Source organism: Microtus oregoni, unplaced genomic scaffold (genome assembly GCF_018167655.1).
Source record: "Microtus oregoni isolate MIOR12 unplaced genomic scaffold, Mior012 000010F_ref0000083, whole genome shotgun sequence".
In the NCBI taxonomy this organism is placed as follows: domain Eukaryota; kingdom Metazoa; phylum Chordata; class Mammalia; order Rodentia; family Cricetidae; genus Microtus; species Microtus oregoni.
The window spans coordinates 46,988,016-47,004,795 of record NW_024543069.1 but is presented as its reverse complement, the minus strand read 5'-3'; the positions used below and the strand labels follow the sequence as shown (position 1 = coordinate 47,004,795).

The 16,780-nt window shown below is 37.7% G+C and overlaps 1 protein-coding gene and 1 non-coding gene across 6 annotated transcripts in view; both read right to left on the bottom strand.

Annotated features, from left to right (window-relative positions):
• Window positions 1–16,780, bottom strand: part of Nlgn1 (neuroligin 1) — an 883,993-nt gene that overhangs the window by 573,769 nt on the left and 293,444 nt on the right. The window lies entirely within an intron of this gene.
• LOC121453070 lies at window positions 3,820–4,008 on the bottom strand. Its single transcript, XR_005974948.1, has one exon. It is a non-coding gene; the product is annotated as a U2 spliceosomal RNA (small nuclear RNA).

Sequence of the window (16,780 nt, the reverse complement as noted above, 5' to 3'; positions counted from 1 at the left end):
TCTTTGTATTCACAATTCCTTCTCTCCTTTCCACAGTTCAGTGCTGCATTTATCTTTCTCTTTTATGAATACATTGTTAAGCCATCTCTCAATTTGTAAGAAGAAATAAAGCATATGAAGTATAAATTTTGATTAATAGGTCACATATGGAATCAAGTATCCCTTAAACATTTTATAATATCAATAGGTATATATATATAACATACTTCATTAAAAATGAATTAAATTCTATAATTTTGCACATAATAGCTACTACTAACAGTTGACATTCATGAAGTGTGGGTGTAAGGTTGTAGTCTAAACATTTTCCACATATCAGCCTATTTAATTTCCACAAGGGCCTTGTGTGTCATTAACCATAACTGAAAAATGAAAGATTCCACCATATAGCAAGCCAAGCAACTCTCCCTCCTGAGCTTGGGATTATTGGTCATAAAAGTAGAAAATTACTTATAGTTATTTAAAAACGGCAGTTATTAGTAGTCTAATCACAAGATCTGATAATATAAAGCTAATATTGCATGTCTACAGGGATGTGTCCATTAGTAAAATTGCCTATTATACAAGCATTTGGGCCTCAGCTGGAATAGGGAAACCTTTAGCAAAACTCTGAATGTACTATGCACACCTGGAATCGCAGAGCCGTGCATGTGGGAACAGGTCATTCCCTGGAGTTCACTGGCCAGTCATTAAAGTCTAACCAATAATCTCCTGGCTCAATGAGATCCCTGTCTCAAAAAATAATATAGATATTGATAGAAGAAGACTCTCTCTCTCTCTCTCTCTCTCTCTCTCACACACACACACACACACACACACACACACACACATACAATATCTCTCTCTCTCTCTCTCTCTCTCTCTCTCTCTCTGTCAGTAGTAAAAGGCTAATGTTTGGTTATACCCTTCTTCCTCACTTAGGTCTTCTGAATAACTAACTCTTTTACTTCCCAAAGATAAAATGAAAAACATACAGCTTTCATTCTATTTTTAATTTCCTTTTTGGGGCTTCATGCCCCAAAATAAGTGCCTTATATGAAAAGAAGGCACTCTTCTGCTTATACATGTAATTATGAAAGGAAATACAGAAGTAGCAAGCTATAGCATTAATAATTTCCATTTCCTGAAACCTTCACTTCTTCATACAAGTTTCTACTTGGAAGATGACCCTGAAAAATAAGTAACATTGTAATTTTTTTCTCCCAATGTACCTTATTCTTTTTCCTTAGCTAGCAATATCTAAGTTGAGATATCTGCAAAATATCTAGAGTCATTGAAAGCCAAAACGATGGATGCAGTGAGAGCAGCAAATCCATACACCCATCCTAAAATTAGTGATGTATCTCTGAAAGAATTCTGCTTCCTGCTTTTGTTTTTGTACTGCAAAATTTAGAATACAAATTTTATAGATTTTTGTGTACAAAATAAAATAATAATAAATAATAAACAAACATTTATTATAAGCTTGTGAGCTTAGTTCTGACATCAGAGCCAGATTCTCACCTCTTACCCTTGAGGCTATTTAGTCTGGTTAGTACATGCATCAGAACAGTTGAACGAAAATGCTTTTAAGAAAATATTGCTCCTTCAAGATAAAGCAGTTACCACTGCTTCTGCTTTCTATGAACTACTTATCTTACTCTGTCTTGTAATTAACTGTTTCATATTATGCCCTGAGTTTATAAAACCTGAATTGGTTATGTTCAATAGTAGATACTAAATCCAATATGAAACATGTAAAAGGGGATTTTATTTTTAAAATATCTTCAGTTAATAAAAAAATTTACAGTTGCAATTAAATTCCCAATTATTTTGAAATTTCATTAACTTCCCCAGACTCATACTGTCAGAGCCCTGTGTTCTCTGTGGAACATCCAATGGGCTTTGTGGAACAGACTTACGAAGTACTAAAAAAACAAATATTAGCGATTAAGTGTTAAGACTCACTTTTGGTAGGTGGGGATTGAAAATAGTTGCAACACTTTGCATTGAAAACTTCACGGTGAAATATATGTAAGTTTTGAAACACATACTGGTGTACAGTTAGTACATGCATGAGGCACGGAGAGATTTTCCTGTTGAATGTGAAAAGGGATACTACAGCAGGAGAGTATTAGGTTAAGTGCTAAGCAGAGCGGTAGCCAATATGCAGAGCAGGCTGTGATCCAGGAAAGTGTGGAAGACCAAAGAGCGCATGAGAGCTCCCATCAGCAAAATGAACAGCCAAAGACCGCGGCAGAGTTAGGAGTTCCCAACAAGGCTGGGCTACTGAGTGAGACCCTGACTATGCACAAAAAAAAATGTATGCATTTAATTTTTATAAGTAATTCTATGCTAGTGTCCTCATGTGTGGAGGTGCATGCCTGAGACAGTATCCACGTGGAGGTCCGGTATAACTTTTAATAGTTCGTTTTCTCCTTCCACAATATGGTCCCAGGCATCGAATTCACTTTCCCAGGCTTGGCAGAAAAGAACTTTCTTACTGACCTCCCTTGTGAACCCCAGCAAATAAACTTTAAAGATATATTTTATTCTTTGAAAATTTCATACATTGTATTTTTAATATATTCAAACTTCTCGGCTCCTCCTTCTCCCTTCCTATATCCCTTCCCACCCAACTTTGAGATTGCTTTCTTTTTCCCCCTCTCAGGTTGAGTTTGGGTTGCACAGAGAGGCTTGGGGCTTGGGTCTGCTTTGGTTTGTTCAGTCTGTGGGTGTGGGGGTGGTCACATAATTATGAAACATGGCTGTTCCTCTGCCAGCAGGCATGACATGCTAAAGTTAGTGTACTGCTGGTCTTTTCCTTTTCTGTGTCTTTTTCTCTGCTTCCCAATAAATGCTATACACAAATATACTCGCTTATAACTGTAAATGGCCTTTCTACCAAAACCTACACCTAAAGACAAGTGTATCACCAGTTTGACAGCGCATTAAGAGTAGAATTAATTTTAGATAAAATTTTCAATATATTAGCACTATATTATATATATTTATGTTTGAATTTAATATATATCCTCAGTTTTTAAAATATCTTTAATAATGCTGAATTAGGAAACAGATAGTTAAAATTTATATACCATTTTCATTCCACCCTCAGATTTTGGTATGTGAATTTTCTTATTTTTTTATGCTTTCTTAGACATATACAAACATACACTATAAAAGTAGCTACTAGCTTTAATAGATGAATATTTTCCCTCATTCTCATTACAAAACCAATAGACATTATGACTAATTTCTTTAGTCATAACTAGGCAAAAGTATATTTTCTATAATCACTGAATTAATTAGTTCCAGTACCTCCTCAACAAAATGCTGGACCAGGCTGGACAGTGCACTCGTGACCTGAAAGGCTATGCTTACGTGTACGTCTAAATTACTTAACATGCTCTGTGTCTATAATGCACAGAAACTACCATTTTCAATAATGGAAAATCCAACAATATGCTAAACAATAATGCAACATAACAGAAACTATGCTATTGGTGGGGCAGGGCAGTGAGAAAGCTGGACAGGGAAAGTACTTGCCTCCGAGTCTAAGAATCTCGAGTAGATGCCCGTACCTACAGGGTGAAAGGAGTCAGCTGACTGGCAATTTGTCCGCCTCTTGAACATCATGGTGTGTGTGGCACACACAAGTGTGCGCATGCACGTGTGCGCACGCACGCACACACACACACACACACTAAGTAAATATTCAGTTTAAAAACATGCTATAGAGAGTGCTATTTTTCCCTCTCAAAACAGAAAACGAAACTGCAAAGATATTAGCCAATTAAATGTAAGCCCCAATTGTACAAGATGCCTTAAGTTTCCTGAAGGGGGACATGACTCACTGAGGTATTACAGTGCCAGGTTGGTTGGTGGAACCAACAGAATAAGCTCCTATTCTGTCTCCCAGCTTCACCAAGCCCTTTATTATAGTGTCCCTGGAAGAGGATATATCAGATATTAAACTGGCAAGGACAGACACTGCACTTAATCCTAGCTGAGTGACCAAGAAGTCATGAGTGCCATTTTTAAATAAAAATAATAAATCTAAAACATCATTGATGTTTCTGAAATATGCTTATATAATTCCTGTAAGAACTCTATGGCCTTCTAAGCAGTGTGGGTCTCTGGACTCTGTAGAAGACCATAGGCATCGTTCCTCCAGTTCATCAAAGGGGATAAAGAGTTTCTAGGACCAAGCAGATGTGTCTACCTCCAGTTTACAATATCTTCTTCTTTAGTTGTTGTCCAGGCATCCATGTCTACTATATTCATGGAGGTATTTTGTCTAACAACTCTTTTCAGAACTTTGTTAAGTTTATAGATCTTTGGTTTATGTATTGTAGTTTCTTGTTTTGTGTTCACGGGTTTTTGTGTGTGAATGGGTGTGTCTCAATTTGTATGTATTTCTTGCGCTTTTTCTTTAACTTTATTATGCTTGATTTTTTCCTATTCTAGCTTGTTATTATTATTATTATTATTGATTATTATTTTCTAATGAGAGAAAAAAGGCTTGGAGTTGAATGGGTGAGAAGGGTAGGAGATTCTTGGAGGAGTTGGGAGAGGGAAACCATAATATATTGTATGAAACAAAACTTCTTTTTCAGTAAAAAGAAATATTTAAATATGTCTATTTATAAATTACTATATATATATATATAGTATAGATATTCTTGAGATTGTGTGTGTGTTTTCGGTACATGAATTTAGGCCATAAAACATCTTGCAAGAATCAGTTTTCTTTTTCTGATATATGAGTCCCAGCTATGAAGCTCAGGTTATCAGACTTGAAGGCCAATGCTTTTACCAGATGAGCTGTGTTTCTGTCCCCTGCCCTTTAATCTCTTAATGGTCTGAACCCAACCTGGAAGTGAGCGAGCCTCACTCCTGCTCCACCTTCAAGCAAATAGAATGCACTACTAGCACGAACATTCTCCAGACAGAAGTCTCTCTGGCATTCAGTTTTGTAGAGGTGGAAGGTGGTGTTGAAAAACTTACCAGTGAGATTTACTAGAGTGGAGGCACAGGCTTCTTCTCACTATTGCTCCGAGATGGGGCAATGTGGAAAACCAGTCAAGCAACAAGACAGTAAGTGGAAGTCAACAGCCCCAACTTTCTAAATGCAAACCAGGCTTTACAATGGGATATTTATTGAGGCAGTGGGCCGTAACGTGTTTTAACAGTTTGTGGGCATATTTCAGGATTTTAAATATTTGCCAGTGTAACACAAAGTGCTAGAACCAGCTCCATATGATAAGTACACTTGGCCTCGATGTGAAACGGTAACGATCAAAATATAATTTCTTATATAATTGCTATTATAAATCCATTCTGACTCTAAGGGGCTTTACCTGTCACTGTTAATTAAATCTGTGCTTTGTCACCTGTGATGATCCATTGACTACAGAAAAAGTCGTTAATTTTTGAACCAATAACAAATTACAAAATGTAATTGCAGGGGCTGTTTTATTTCCAGGGCTAGGTGATGAAATCCCCTTAATATTCAACAAAGGTGAGGTAACTTTTGAGTGTTACCATACCCCTGTCTCACAGCCCATTGGGTTTAGTATTGGCAGCAAGCATTCTACAATTTTTCAGTTTCTTAATTAGATTTAGCTATTAATTTAACTATTCTATCATACAGGAACAGAGAGTATAACCTTATTTGCTAGTTAATTTTTTCTTTCTGCTTTTACTAAACAATTTCTGATGGCCACATATGGCCACAGATTTGCTTCTGGAGCCTTGTTATTCATCCAGTTGCCTATGATGTATGGCATTGCACACACACTGCTTGACTTTCTACTGGCATAAAAACTTGGGAATTTTAGATATAATCACAATTTATATTTGTGCCAAGTTTATAAAGCAATTAGGACACATCTGTCTTACTATTTTTAGTGTATTTATTATATACTTTATTTATGTGTATGTGTATAAGGTATTTCAAGTGCCCACAGAAGACAGATGTTGGTGGGGATCAGTTTCCCTGGTACTAAAGATCCACAGACCTGTGTATCAGCAAGGTGGGTACTGAATCTGAGTTGTGGGTGTCTGGTTGAACAGCAAACACTTTTAACCACTGAGCCACGTCCAGATCCCATCTTTCTGTGCTTTCTCACTATCTGTGAAGTATGTTCTTCCTTTCCTTGCACAGATAAACTAAACAGAGGTCCACGGATGATAATTATTCTCAATCATGCTATTATTATGTGGCAAAGTCTTTGATTCACCAATGGCTTTTCTAAACCTCTGTGTATCTCAAATCACTAGTTTGATGGATAATAACAATGGAAATTAGCAAACATACACTGGAGATTTAGTGTCTTCCCCAAATTAACAAATAGCATCATATCAGAAGATATCCATGGATAATACATAGGTTAGATAGAATTACTGTAATTAAAGAGGTTCCCTTTCAATATTGAGGCCACGACAGGCTCACAGAGTCAATGAGCATGTTGTCACGAGTACACACTCCAGAAATTCTAAGAAAAGAAATAAGAGTCTGCCCGGGAAGAATTGCAAAGGTAAGTGCAGCAGGCTGAGGGGAACTGGGATCTTGTCCCAGTGTCAACCCAAAGACTTTTGGTTGGTGAAACCATGTCACAAAGACTAATAGGTGGCATGAGTGAGAGGCCTTGCCTCCAAGGCCAAAGATGTGAATTCACTGAGACCCCCAAGGTGGACAGAGAGAACCAACTCCTTCAAGTTATCTTCTCACCTCTGTGTGCATGCTATAGAGGTATGTGCATCTTGCATACACAAGCAAGTAAATAAATAATAAATAGTTAATGGATCAGTGATAGACAAATACATAGAGTGTCAACCCCCATCTATCTTAAATCTGTCATTTTCATTATGTAAATAACTACAAATAGAAATATGTGTCTAGCTGTACCTGAACCTGTCTGACCTCTACTTGAAGATTGGTATCTCCAGATTTATGGTAATAGTTAACAGTTTGGTGATGACTAATGAATACAAAAACCCCAAATGAGAACCCCCAATGAGTATCAGAAAGCAGCAAATTCTAAGACCAGGCAGGCAAAACAGAGTGAGACAGAGCAACATAAACACAGCTAGGACGACAGGAAATGCTGCACGTACAAGTGAGAAGACTCTTGTAGGAGACAAGGTAAGGTAGAATTTTCTGCCCAGACACCTGGGAGCCAGCAGTTCTAGCTGAAAGAATCTACACTAGCAAAGGAATTAACAATATAAAGACATGAGGAACGAAACATGCATTATCGTGCATGTAATGAGGTAATATGAATTGTTTAAATCACAGTACATCTATTTTTCAAATGTCATAGATTCATACCTATTAACAAATCCTCCTTATCCTGTTAAGTAAACAAGGAAATGGCAGAATTGTAAACTCAGTATATCTGTATGTAAGAGGTGAAAATACTTGCTTATAATGCATACAAAGGAGCAAAGGAGCGTGCAAATAATCAACTGCCTTTAGTCTTTGGTGACAGCATTTTTCCATGGAGTCCAGACTTGCCTTGAATTTAAAATCTTCCTGTTTTGGCTTCCCAAGTGCTTACACTACAGTCACAAACTCCCACACCTGGTTGCCATAGTCTATTTAACAATAACATTGACTGACAGCAAAGACTATGCTAATCATATTGTTTGCGTATTTTGAGTTTCATTGATGTGAAGGTTAATTATAAGTTTTCATGTAATCATATTCTTGCTTAAGTCCTACTAATTTTAGGATGTAGTTCTCTCAATTGCAAATACATTTCAATTTTTCTCGTGGTTACATTTGACTTGAACACTACCAGGTGGTCTTGATACAACAGATTCAATGAGGTTCATTGAATCATGTGCACCTTGAATACAAAAGAAATATTTTTTGTGGTGAAGGGGAATGGGTTCCTAGTGTCTCAAACAGCACAGAGCTATTTGCAAGATCATGATAAAGATGAAAAAAATTCGTTTTTAAATTAGGTCCAGTAGGTTAAGATTCCTTCTTTCTTTAAGGTTTCATTTGATTTTTCAGTGTGTGAATGTTTTGTCTGCATGTATGCATGTGTGGAGAGCATATGTCTGCCCACAAAGGTCAGAAAAGTTGTTGGATCCCCTAGAACTGAGCTACAAAATGCTTCTGAATGACCATATGGGTGCTGGTAAATGAACCTTTGTCCTCTGCAAGAGCAACAAGTACTCTCAACTTCTGAGTCAACTCTCTAGCCCTAAGTGAGGCTTTCTTAATGAATGTAAATATTTCTTCCATTTTCAGGACACCAATTCAATTTTTTAAACTATCTGTTCTCTTTTTACTATTTTCTTTTTTATTAAAACGTTTTCTCAATTAATCTAACAATATTTTGACTGTTACTTCTTATATAACTATAAGCCTATCATACCATTTCAAAGTAGCAACCAGCTTTGTGGTCATCTGGAAAGCACTGATGCCAAAGAGATCTGGCCACTAAAACACTGCTACTTCCAAATTCTCCTCTTATCTAAAGAAAATATTTGAGAGAAAATACTGGGAAGGAAAAAAGAAAATCCATAAACTAAATGTCTTAGCAGACTCCATGCTTTAAAAATACTTCACAAAGTCAATGTCTTCACACCACAGGTGATACACTCTCCAGCATTGCATTCTCAGTGTCTTTACACAAGTGATACACTCTCCAGCATTGTATTGTCTATGTCTTCACACCACAAGTGCTATCTCTCCAGCATTGCATTCTCCATGTCTTCACACCACAGGAGTTGCACATACCAGCATTGCATTCTCGATGTCTTCACACCACAGGTGTTATACTCCCCAGCAATGCATTCTTGATGTCTTCACACCACAGATGTTACAATCCCCAGCAATGCATTCTTGATGTCTTCACACCACAGGTGTTACACTCCCCAGCATTGCATTCTGGATGTCTTCACACCACAGGTGTTACACTCTCCAGCAATGCATTTCACTGCAGATCCTGTAACCTCACATTTCTCAAACTTCGCTAAGCTTGCCACTAGATGTAGATCACAGGCTCATACAGCTCCTATTACTTTATTTTTAAGGAATGTTTCAAAAGAATCTTAACTGAAAACAAATATCAATTTGTACACTCATATGTTTAAGGTAGCCAGTGTCTTTGGGGAGGTTAGTGCATGGTATCATAGATTTGAGGGGAAATGCATGTGAATTCGAATGCTAAAATCCCAAGAGAGGGCTGGGAGAATCTCTACATGCGTAAAGTGAATGCTAATCAAACTTAAAGGCTAAAATTTAAATTCTCAGTACCAAAAAAAAGTCTGGAAAAGGGGGGGGGGGTTGTGTCTATAGACCCAGGTTTCCTATGGCCAGATGGCAGGAGAAGAGAGAATCACCACATTCTCTTAGGTCAACCAGCCAAGCATATATAACAGTATATGTAGCCATGAACAACAAAAGAGGACCAACACTTGAGGGTAATTGTCTGACCTCCATAAGTGTGCTGTGCATAGCATGTGTGGAACCACACTCATTTATGATGTTACAGGGTATGGAGGATGATGGAAGAGAGATAATGCAGAGGAATTTCCCATCAAAGAATGTGTCTAGATAGAAAATACCCTGGTTGTTCGTGATTACATGGCAGCGGGAGAAGCAGAGTCATCTCAACTTTGACCTGGACACAGTGAACAGGTGACATAAGAATGGACACAGAGAAAACATCACATTCAAGGCAAATAGTTTAAGTGAGTACTTTTAACCTGAAGAGACAATGCCACTGCAGTGGCTGCCAAATCCATTAGTAACATTAGTAAAAGTGACTTTGATATTGTCCAACTATTCTAATGTCAAAATGACATAGTTTTTATCTTCACTGAGCCACTAGCAGAACTATGATTAGACCATCCTGTGTCATGGCAGAGGAAAGCAAACAACGGGAATTATTAGTCACCAGACAGCTCCACCATAGCAGAATTTTTTTCCCGTATATTACCAAACTCCTCAGTGTTTCAGGCAGCACCCGCGTCAGATCTCCAAAGTCAAGACTGTGACTCAGCACATACACTCTCTTCCAGAAACAAAATGTTGAGCTTTTTCTGTTGTTATAAGAATTTCTGAAAATTGTTCTCATTTACTTCAGTGAGCAACAAAGAGTTTCCAGCTGACAATGAGAAGCAAACATCATCTCATTTCCAGAAATCCATACAAGAGCAGAGCTGACTACAAACACTTTCTCTTTTATTTTGATTTTTGTAGTGTTCAGGAACAAACCTGGCCTCAAACACTACCACTGACCTACCCCACTAGTGCTGGACCATGTTTATAAGAAAAAACTATTATGTCACTTTGTATTTGGAGGCAATGTCAGACACAGAATATTGTCATGTGCTAGACTTCTATAACATGCTCATCCCCTAACTAGCGCTTATGCTTCTCAAACAAAGCCCAGCCTAGTAATTACTCTGTATTTGCAAATAAGTGAAGTTCCCGTCTGCCACCAAGCGCAAAAATTAAAGGAGGCGATAACACAGTATGTGTGTGATTTAAGGGACAGTTCAGCCCCAGCCTCTAATTGCTCTCAGGATCTGAATTGGCAAAACCATAAGACACTCAACAAAAGACTCCATGCAGGTAGGCCTATAAAACCTAATTATTTCTCACAAAGTAGACCATTCCTTTTAAAATAAAAGAAAGCCATGAGCAATAAAGACTATGCCATTAACAATTAGTCTTCTGCACACATGATTAGACTCAGACAGATAAAGCAGCCTTTAAATTTAATGACGAATCCTGTATTTTTGGCAGAGTTCAATATTCTGTACTAATTATGTTAAAAGACCTTGTGTTACTTAAAGGTACTTACACTGCAAAGTATGACATGCTCTCCATGGAATCATGGGTAACACTTAATATTCAACTCCGAAATCAACAGACACTTGAATGGACGATTTCAGGAAGAATCTGCAGTGGTTTTCAGTTCTCCAGTGTGTTTTTAGGAGAAATTTTAAGCTCCTACCAATCAGAATACTTCCTAACACACTTCAGTTCAGCAATAATAATGGTTAAACCATGAAAATCATGTTCCTTAAGCATACATTCTCAAATTTAAAAATGAATTAAAATGGATTCAGATACCCAACCAGAAAAGAAGCCTGGTGAAAAATAAAACAACAAGAGGGAACTTGTCTTTGATGTCTTTGATTTGTCCAACATTTTTGGAGTTTTAAAAATAATGGTACAAAAGACAGTAGAATGAACCTATTAGAATTCTGGAAACCAACACTAGTTTAGATCCTGAAAATGAATCATCATATCTACCTCTAAGTAGAACAGATTCCTTTTTCTCTCGCTGCTTTACACAAACCTGACTCTACCCAGGGTATGGATGTCTCTTCTGTGAATGGTAATGGGCGTTATGTATGTATGCTACAGCTACGCAAAGGAAAAACCCAGGGCATGGTGGTGCTTAATGAACAAGACTCCTTTAATATCAAGTAGCATAGTGATTTTCTTTTACATTAACAGTCTCCCAAAGACTACTATCTTTGTTTTTAGAAAAGGATGGCCCAGGGAGATGGTTAATTCATAAATATCCATAGTCTTTGTGAAAAGAAACAGCATCTTGTCCAAATGGTGATGCTTCAAAAGACAACCATTTTAATTTGATTTCTGATGTGTAGACTGGAAAGACAAATAAACACAGTCTCAGAACCATGGGGAAGCTGAGGAATCTTTTTTGCTCTTAACTGCACAATAGTTAGTGTCTCCATAGAAACTGATGGCATTGGGTGAAGTGCTGCCAACAAACCAGGGTTTCTAAAAATCACAGAGATGCTCCCAAAGCAGGAACAGTCACACATCCTCCTTACAATGGAAAGGTGATGGCAGAGCCTTCACAAGGTAAGAACGGCAGCTCAAATCAAGGAATCTTTTAATGGAACTAAGTCCCATTTTATCACTATTTTATTCAAAAGTCATACAGAAAAAGAATAGCTCCTGGCATCTAGCAATAGAGAACTTTTAAGAATTATGCAGTTTTGGACGTTATAAACATGCTTATTTGTATTTGTCTTTCTAACAGGTTACTCAGGGTTGAGCCTTCCTTGTGGGTTCACTACTGATGCCATGGTAACTGGATCACACATACTCTTGATCATAAGTGGACCTATCCCGAGGCCTGCGTCCTTGTCTCACTGTTTCTACCCTCGTCAGACATCACACTACTGTAAAGCCCATCTTCAACTCTGACTCTTGCACACAAGTGTTTCTTACCAAAATTCACAGGTGGAATGTTGGCAGATATGTATAGTGATATTTTATTTATGTTTTTAATAATTAAAGATTACCTAAAGATCAGAAGGGCAAAGCTAAGCCACTAGGGATCAGGTAGTGGTGACACATATCTTTAATCCCAGGATTTGGGAGACAGAAGCAGAAGGATCTCTGTGAGTTCAAGGTTATCCTGAGCTATCCAAGATCAATGCAGAAACAAATTGAAATGGTGGTGGCTCACACCTTGAATCCCAGTACTAGGGAGTCACACTGTTAATCCCAGTACTAAGGGAATATAAAATGGGAGGAAATAGAGGTTCAGGCTGCTTAGTCTGCTTAGTCTGCTATCACCCATACTTGGTAGAAGTAAAACTTCTCTAGTGGCTTGGCTGTTTAGCTTTTCTGATCTTCAGGTTGCACCCTAATAATTGACTCTGGGTTTGTATTAGTTATGCTATAGTTATGCATTATCTAAGAATCTTGTATAGCTTCCAATTTGGCCTAATTTTATCCATTACTAGCTGTGCCATCTTCAACAAGCCCATTACTCCTTGTTCCCAATTCTCAAAGGGAATGCAGAACTGTCACCAAAATACTCTCCAACTCCATCTGAAGACATTAAAAAGTAGCTCAAGGCATTGTCTAATTTAAGCCATAATATGATTGATGGGAAATTTGGTTTAAGAAATGTCTATTTCTTTCCAATAAATTGCCATTATTTAATGAATTAGAACATCAACGGTATGTTACCATGTGCTTCTGAATGTCTGAAATCTAAACTCCATCTTATGGGAATAAACAGAGTGGTCAAGGTTGTACTTTTCAGAAATCACCAGAGGAATCAAGTCCTTGATGTAAATATCATCTAATGGCTACACATCATAACTTTAGCCAGTATTAAAGTTTACAAGTCCTGATCTTGGTTGGCTTCTAGCAGTTACTCATATTCCTTGACTTCTGGCCCCACTTCTCTAGCTTTTCTATCCAGGAACTCATAACCTTCCCTAATTCTGATACTCTTCACATGTCTTTATCAGGATCCTCATGACAAAAGTGAGGCCATGCAGATTAATGTGCCACACCAAGGCGCACAACCATATCTACAATGTCCCTTTATATAGCACTAGGGGCCAGAAATCTTTGGTGAGAGAATTATCTTGTACGTATACTTCAAAAGTGTTGAATGATTTCCATAGGGTTTCTCTTGCACTGTTGTGAACTCTGAACTTTGAGATGTTTGCCAGCATGCTAGACAAGCACCATAAGCTACAGCACTAGAGTTCCACATAGCTAGGAGAAAATTCTATTGAAGCATAGCAGGATATACAATGAATGTACGCTGGTAAAGGAGCCCACTATCTACTCCCAAATACAGCATCAGCATCCAGCATCCTCTCTGTCTTCCTAATAATTAGTTTGCCCTTCCACAGGTCAGTTCCACCTTTTATAGAAATTTCTTTCATATGCAAGGAATGAATGTGAAAGATATTAGACCTTTAGACATAAGAATGCAGATATAGGTTTATTTCTACAGAGAATTCATCTAAAAATGTGCTTAATTATGAATAAATGCTATGCAAAGTTGAAAAATGACAGGATTTTTGCATTCAATACAAGAAACTCATTATGGTATCATAAAGAACCAAGGCTCTGATCCTTCATAGCATCTTAATGATGGTGAATTTGTTCCTTTCTTCCTGGAGACTATAAAGTACATTACGGTCAGAGGGGGTTCTGCAAGCATCTTTTCTCGCCTTACGAAAGTTGGTGACCCTAGTGCCCATAAATAACAAGACAGTTTTCTGTAAGATGTAGATATAATTAAAATGAAGTGATCTGACTCTTTTGATTGCTTTCAAAATTATATTTTCCAAGAAATTGGAGGCTGTAAAAAGTAAGAAAAGACATCACTCCTATAGTTATAATTAACATGAGAACTTTTACAAGAATTTCAGGAACTATACAATTAACATTAATATACGAGAATATCTCCCGGGAGTGTGTAGTTTGTGTATTTGGGGAATCTGATTCATTTTCTTCTGATTTACGCAATTGTCTCCATCTACTCATCTTCACAAAAGATGAATAACTAACGGCATGTATCCTGTCCTGCTGGCAAGAGTGTGACTGTGCTCAACTCAATAGGTGATTAGCTCTGCTCGCCACAAATTCCCACTTGACAAATCATCCTTTGTGACTCTAGGCACAATCATAGTCTGTCACTTGCAAAATTATCTTTTGTGTCTCTTTTCCCATTTTCTTCCAATCTCATAAAAGTGGACACTTTTCTCCCATGTCCACACCACCTCCCTGGTAGAAAAGAGCTCATTATTGACATCTTGCTAGAGAAGAGCTCATTACTTAAGAGGCAGTTGACAGTACTGCTATTGCTTTGTCCTCAAAAAGGTATCTGTAGCTGTTCCAATGCTTTTGTGTTTGCTTTTGTTTCTGAATGGCAGAACATAAAGTCTTCTGTCATATTACCTGAACACTTTTCCACAGCGGAGACCCAGAAGTTACAGCCGCAGATACTGCACAGGATACAGTAGAATAGTAGGTATAGAGGTAGAGTTCAGGAAGGAGAAGAGGACGCAGTGGGAAAAGGACTTGCCATGGAGGAGTTTGACTTCTCGGCACTCTATATAAAAACCAGGTGTATGTAACATCCTGCCCTTAATGCCAACATCCAGATGGAATTGTCAGAAGATCCAAAAGCTGTCGGGCTACACATACTCTTTAATGTGGTGATCTTTGCATTCAACCAACAGAGGCATTTATCAATATATAGGTGGAGATAAATCTGGGAAGACATGTAGCTTCAAACACACACATACACACACACACACACACCACAGGGTGGGGAGATTCAAATGAGGCTCATCATAAACTTCCATTTTGTAGCTAAGTTTACTGTAGAGAAAAATTATTGCGAAGGTTAATAATATAAAATGACAAATTTTAGAATCACCATGGAAACAAACTTATGGAAATGTCTGAGAAAGATTTATATTAGGCTAATTGAGCTATTGAGAATTATCCTAAGTATGGACAACACTATCCCATGGGCTGAGATGCCAGAATGAGTAAAATGAGACAAGTTAACTAAGAACCAGTATTGACTATTACCTGTGCCCTGACTGGATGCAGTATAACCAGCTGCCTCAAGCTTCAGTCATCCTTATTCCCCCAACATGGTGGACTGTTTCAAACTGTGAACCAAGATAAATCTTGATTCCTTAAGTGGTTTCTTCAGTCACTTGCCAAAGCAACAAGAAAGGCAGCAAACACACTGGTGTTTGTATCCACTACAGAAGCAGCATGTTCATATAATCCCTGAGAACACAGCAGAGCATCTTGCTACAGCCCTGAAAAGAAATCAGACCATCTGTGTGCCCTCATGACACATTTGGATAAGAATATCAGGGTGGAAATTAAGGTCAGAACAAACCAAGAGAGAAGATTTGACAAGAGTAGACTAACATATTTAATGTCAAACAGATTTTAGATTTGGCCTAAAATTTCTAGATGCCCTCTTTAAACTATGTCAGTGACATTTAGCTTAGATTCCTTTATCCTATGTTCATGCTTTGTAAATGATCATGGAATTTGGGCTTGGAAATGAGAAACCCATAAGGAAGATGGGATATAGAGCAAAACAAACGTAGAGGCAACATCCTCCCTCAAAATTCTTTTGTATTAGAAAGTTACTGAAAATGTGTTTTTTTTAGACAACCCAAAACCAAATTTTTAAAAATTACAAGATATATGAATTATGTTGCTGAAAATATAATATACAGACAGTTATATAATGGTGCATTCATGATCAGTTTTAAAAGTAAAATACACATTTGTTCATTTGAGATAACGGTATGTTTAGATTAATTATTATTAAGTGTGTGTTTGCATGCGTGCATGCATATGTACATGTGTGAATGCGTGTGTGTGTGTGTCTCTATGGGTGTGCAAACATGGGTACAGGTATCTTAGAGAGAAGAGGGTGCCGATCCTCTGCCATTGGAATTACAGGCAGCTGTGGGTAGCCGGATGTGGGAGCTGGGACAGAACTCCTGTCCTTAGAACAACCTCTAAAACGTCAGGTGATATTTTAAAGTGAAGTATAATGTTTTCAATGATCCATGTCCTATTTTGAAACACATTTTAATGACCAGACTATTATTACTTGTGTAACAGTTATAAGTATATATTTATGTATATAAAATAGAATACTATTCAACTCAAAAGAAATTAAAATTTAGAAGTTGCAGGATTTCTGTGGTTAATCCCTATTATATACTAAAAACTGAAGATTTGGAGGGAAGACCTGCAGATGTTGAAAGCAGGTGATGATTGCTGAAGACACCACACATGCAGGAAACAGGATTGGAATGATTTGAGCTAAATCTAAACCGAAAGCCTCCTTTCTATTGTCCAGCTTTCGTAACTCCACGGTGCTATGCAGGCTGCCAAAGATGGAAGCAGTCAAGTCCTATACAACAGTGATGCCTATGAACCACAATGACCCGCATGGCAGTACAGCCCGAAAGGAGCAGAAGCGGCGCT